Below are 6,000 nucleotides of genomic sequence, written 5' to 3'. Positions count from 1 at the left end.
CATTTCACGTGCTCTCTACGCCGTGACGATTTCGTCACACATCTCTCCCCTTCTTATTTTAACCAACATACATTACTACGTCTTTCATTTCTACAATTGGCCACCTCATTCTCGCTATCTTTATCACCTTATCCATTCGCGTTTATGCCACTTACCACGCTGTTGTTATGATCCCATCTCACTCTCGTATCTCGTCCATCTTAATCCCAAATTAATAAAACCTAATTAGCCATTTATCATATTATTATCTACTCTCATCACACATTCACTACCATATATATAAGTCCTCTCATCATTGCCTCACCAAAATTGAGATTGTACTTTCCCTAATATCCATTCCATGTGGAGACGACCCGTACTCATCACTAACTAGTTAAATTATTTACGAGCATAGGTTATAAATTGAATTAATTATACTCAAATTATGAACAACGTAATTTTTACCATAATTTTGAGTTTATATGAAAAACATAATTGTAGTTATCAAAAACTATATTTTTGTCCAAATAAAAGGGAACTGAAATATAGGGTCATCTGCCCCATTCCCTGCCAACCCATCATAGATTCCAACCAGCGTTAGCTTTACCTCTAGCCATCCCAAATATACCACATATCAAATCGACTCCCCCTCTCACATATGATGCCTTATATTTGTGGTGTCCTTGCCTTTGCTACTTGTTGCCTCATGAGACCCCTTTGTGATATGGCCTGTACTTTTCTGATGAGATTCTTCTTGGCAGTAATGGTTTATCTAAATGGCCTACTCACATTTTGTTTATCGTCTAATAATTTTTCACTACAAGTGTTCCTAAGGCGGCACAGTTGTGTGCAATACTACACCACACCACATGTGCGATGACTACACCTCACACAAGCCTTTTGTGTGGTGTAATGTGACCACACGATGCTATATGACTAAAAATATGTTTCCGCAATATGATATAATTTTCCAAGAAATATGTCGGAATTGATCATAAAAAAATCAGTGAAAAACTGATCAATCATGTTAATAACTAAAATTTATAAGATTCATTACATGGTTACAATCCCATTTATAAAATTTTATCAATTTTCCCTAATCTATCCAAAGCTGTGTAGATATACCCTAACGGACTATCCACACTGTTGGTTACTAGAATAGTAATTATCTAAAAAAAATGCTGAATTATTTGATTTATTTTTTATGTATTTATCTTCATTTTATTTTTATACAATTAAATTTTAACTTTACTATTTAACAGATAAAGTGTAAGATAAAGAAACGATGGAGTGATTTTATCAAGGTCGGGGAGTAACGCATGTATGTCGTATCCATGTGCTATTCCTTTATCCTCACCCCAAATTACCAGTTTATAGTAAGTTAAAAACTCAATCAACATTATAAATGGATTTTATACTCACCTCAATATCCTAATGAGGTCGACCAAAGGTTAATGTACGCTAGCTCACAATTGCTTTGCGAAAACTGTGTTTGTATCTTGTGAGACCAAGTATGTCTTCATGTTTTGATTCTAAATTTGATCTAATCCACAAAAAAACATCAACTTCATGTCTGAAACTCATGCTTCCACGATAACAATTTAATGCTGGATTTCCTTTCGATCATCTCAAATAATTCTTTTCCTCTCTGAAGTAATGTGTACTTGTCTTCAGAAGGAGATATTATCTATTAGTTCACTCATACTCTTATTTTCTTTAGTGTCCCATCCTTCATCTTTATTGAATAATTTAGTGATTAAGAGCTTCGAACTCAGAAATATTAATTAAAGCAAACATCGTTGACTTACCATCATTGACTTAACATTGTTGACTTAAAATTTAAATATGTGATTCAAGCTCCATCCTACCTCACCCTAAATATTAGTTTTCAGAGACAAAAAATTTGTTTAGAAAAAGAATATTTTAGTTATATAATGATATTATGAAGATGCTTATCTGGTTCCAGAAGATATTGCAATCCAGATATTAAACTACTTATGTTTAACAATGAAATATGGGCCATTTCAACCGGGTGATCAATTATCATATTTCTAGAGACTCTGAGTTTCTGGGGATAGGTTAATTAATATGATAATAAAATAAAAAGTTAAATAAATGATAATTTGGCTATGGAAGATTTTGCCTATAATTTTTTATTATCATATCATGGATTAACAGACACCAAAGATGTAGTTAATGTCTTTATTGCAGATCAAGGAAATTGAGCATGTTCAAATTTGTAGTCATATTTAAAATTTTTCATTGGATATTTGAATTTAATATTTGAACTAATAGCCATTAAAAATCAGTTCACTTCTAGAATCAGAAACATAAATGATACACAGATAGTTCAATGCATGATGCATAGTAATTAAGATAAAATCTAGTTTTGTATTTCTAGAATCGTGACAAATAGACAGAAAGATTTCCATTCGTTTTCATTTATTTGACTTATTTATATTGATACACATCCAGGCCTTGGTTTTCATTTATTCAGAGATTGAACAGGCAGTCCAGAAATTTAACTTTCATTTTGAGATTCTAAAGAGAAAATTCAGAAAAATAAAAACAAAGAAAAGATAGAATATTTATTTTAATGCTATGATGTTAATTATAGCTTGTCGAGATCAGAATATCTATTTTTGATTTTATGAAATGATACTGAAAGATATCTAAACAACCAAGCTTTAACCTTCTATTTTCACAGATAGAAAACAAAAAGTAAACATAGTTATGACTTATTTTACAAAGATCAAATAATATCCTGATATCTTTCATCATCAATATTACACTTTATACAAAACTTTGATCTTGAAGAAAGTATCCAGAATATGTCAGAATTAAAATTCTACTCAAATTGAGATTGAAATTATTTTTGAAATTGATCTCAAATTGAAAATTGTTCTGCCTTTTAACACATATTTTTGGGCTATGGACTGTTCTTCATTTTTATGTACAAGTATTTGTGAATAATTTCAGCTCATATCTCAACAGGCCTGGCCACCTATAACACGACAAGAGATGAATGTCTCTTGTTTGGTAGGCTTGCAATGCCACACATACTCACAGAAGGCAAGAAAATATTAATGTATGCTCTTTCCAAAAAGACTTTAAACCCATAATTTCAATGGAAAAATCTCAATCAACATGGCTGTTGAAACTTATGGAGCATCATATTATCATATCTGCCATTATGAAATGTTAGGAAAACATTATTCATACGAAGGCATTTGTTTTATTATGCCAATAAAAATAATACTATGTGAATATTCGAATTCATCAAAATATAATATAAAAAAAAGTTCAATTCAATTCTATATAGCAACAGATTTATTCAACTTTATTATTAATAAAAACATAAATCCACACGTGTTATTCATGGTTTGTTCCTCAGCATTTTTTCTATTCATTACTTTTTCATTGGAATTGTGAATGACTCAGATGACATTCATGATTATTTCTATTAGGAAAAATATGATTTTATAAACATGATACCATATAGAATTCTTAGTTTGGGGGGAATGACAATAAATTTTAATCAGATATCTTATGGAATTTAATTTCATATTTCTTTGTTGAAAATACAATCATACAAAAAATACACATGCATGAAGAGTCCTTTATGAAAGAATAAAGTGGAATTTAAGAAACATAATGTATTAAATTTAGCTAATGAAATCAAGTTCAAAATGTAATTACTATCAATTTGTGGGCCATCATCAACTTTGGGAACGATACTCTGATTGAACTCATGTATGAGAAGCCCTTTACTTTCATGTACTATATAACTACTAATATTTTAATTGACAGTCAAAATAACTAGATAAAGTTTTTAAACACATTCAAATTTAAAAGTATTCATGGAATGATCATGGTGTTTGAGGATATATGCTGAAATTAAATATTATTTAATTTACAGAAGGGTGCTTTCACTTATTTAGACATAATTCCTTTCATAAATACAAGTAAAAATTTTCATAACAATTAACAACTAACAAGGGGGCTCAATATATGAAGAAACATTCCGGATAGTCAAGAAAACATCGCAAACTAATCAAATGAAACAACCCTTTACACCTACCTTACCCTTCCCCCTTCCACCGAGTCATTCACAGCCACACAAGCTATAAAAGACTACAAACAATATTCTAATCTCCATAAATGGTAACATAAAATTACTTAAATAAATATACTCACACTATGTTAAATAATTCTAACATAAAACATTATATTTATAAGTATTTGTGTATTTTCATCTATATGATGCATAATCATGTTGAAAACAACTAACCATCTCATTATAAACACTATATTTTTTTTCAAGTCTAGGCCTAGTATAGTTTCAGATCTATGGCCTTGATTCTAATCCTATATGGGCCATCATTTCATTATTAAAGGGGAAAATGTCTAGTGTAAGACTGGACATAAAAGGTATGTTAACATCTGACTGCTTCTTGCTCAATTTTTTGCAGAACTCATACCAAAGGAGTAATCCTGATAGAATTTATATATAAAAAAACCCTTTGATAAAAGTATAATTAATGTCAAGCTAGAAAATATCATAAACACTGAAATAGTGAGAAAAGTTAGATAGCAGTTGTCATAAACACTGGTAACAAAGCCTCAAAAAATATTTTTTCTCTTGACAATAATATTCAAAATTTTTTATAAACTCTTATTGCATATAGACATTCATTGTAATCTTTTTACTTATTAATTTAATCATTACTAAATACTGACATTGTCATTTCTAGTTTCATCATAACGGATATTTACTTTATCATTGTCCAAGTTCTAGATCTGGGACCACATATTATTCTTGATATTGGATATTTTACATTCAAATAACGAGATTACATATCTTTAAAATATTAAATGCATTAGGGGGCATTTTATTCAAATTTATTTATGAATCATTAAAGCTAACCAACCTTTATGTATCAATTATTTATGAAACGATTATTAATGTGATATTAAATAACTTAACCCACTGGAGTTGTTATTTACATATTTTAATGGAGTTTTTTTGAGTGAGTTAACATAAATAAATTATAAAAGAACAGAACGACCATGCTTTTATGAGAATTTTTAGTTCTGTTCTTTTGGTGCGAATTTGTGCGAATTTTTAGTTCTGTTCGGTTTTCTTAATAGAACAAAAACGAATTCGAACAGAACATCCCATAGACTCGTGTGCGGTTCTTTTGTTCGCTTTGTGCGAATTTTAGTCTAATTTTTTACGAATGTGCGAATATGTGCGAAAAAGAAAAAGAACAGAGCAAAGAACAAGGCCTTGTCAGTTCTTTTATGCGAATTTTTTGTTCGTTTCAAACGAACAGAACAGAACGACCATGTCTAAATGGAGCCACTGTATTGAGAAGGATAAGTCTATATTTTGGACAATACCAGATGGGAAGACCCATTATCAAAGCTAGGGCAGGCGCTTATGGCAAAATCAAATGGCTCAGCCTTTTTAGATCTTGCCTAAATTCCATTAATTGGTGTCCATGCCTTGGTATAAAGACCATGTTTTGTAGTTCAGTCCTAAGTTTGAATGTTATGTATATTTGCCAAGTCTGGACCACTAAAAGACAATGACCAGTGGAGAAGATTGATGCTTCCTAAACGTCCACCATTAAGATAGATCATTATAAAATATACCTCTATTGTTTGTAAAAATTTATTTTCAATCATCACCACAGAATTGGCTAGCTGAGTGGAGGAGTGATTTGTAGGTCCCATTATTGTGAATGTTCCTGCAAAGAGTGAAATGGATAAAGTCTTCAATTTCACAAGAGGCTTACTTTTGAAACAACCCAGTCTACTATAGGCATTCATTGGTGACTTTGCACCTTGTTCTCTTGAGAAAAAATCCAGCTTTATCGATTAGTAGTTTGGAAGTGATGTATATTATCAGAAGCATATTACCACCATTTCTAGTCACTTTCTGCTGCTGTCCACCACATATTTTTTTCTATCTGCATCTAAAATTCTATATCTGATTTTCTCCCCCATTGTTGTCAT

The sequence above is a fragment of the Wolffia australiana genome, chromosome 13, assembly GCF_029677425.1.
Source record: "Wolffia australiana isolate 7733 chromosome 13, ASM2967742v1".
In the NCBI taxonomy this organism is placed as follows: domain Eukaryota; kingdom Viridiplantae; phylum Streptophyta; class Magnoliopsida; order Alismatales; family Araceae; genus Wolffia; species Wolffia australiana.
Note: the sequence above shows the minus strand (reverse complement) of the source record.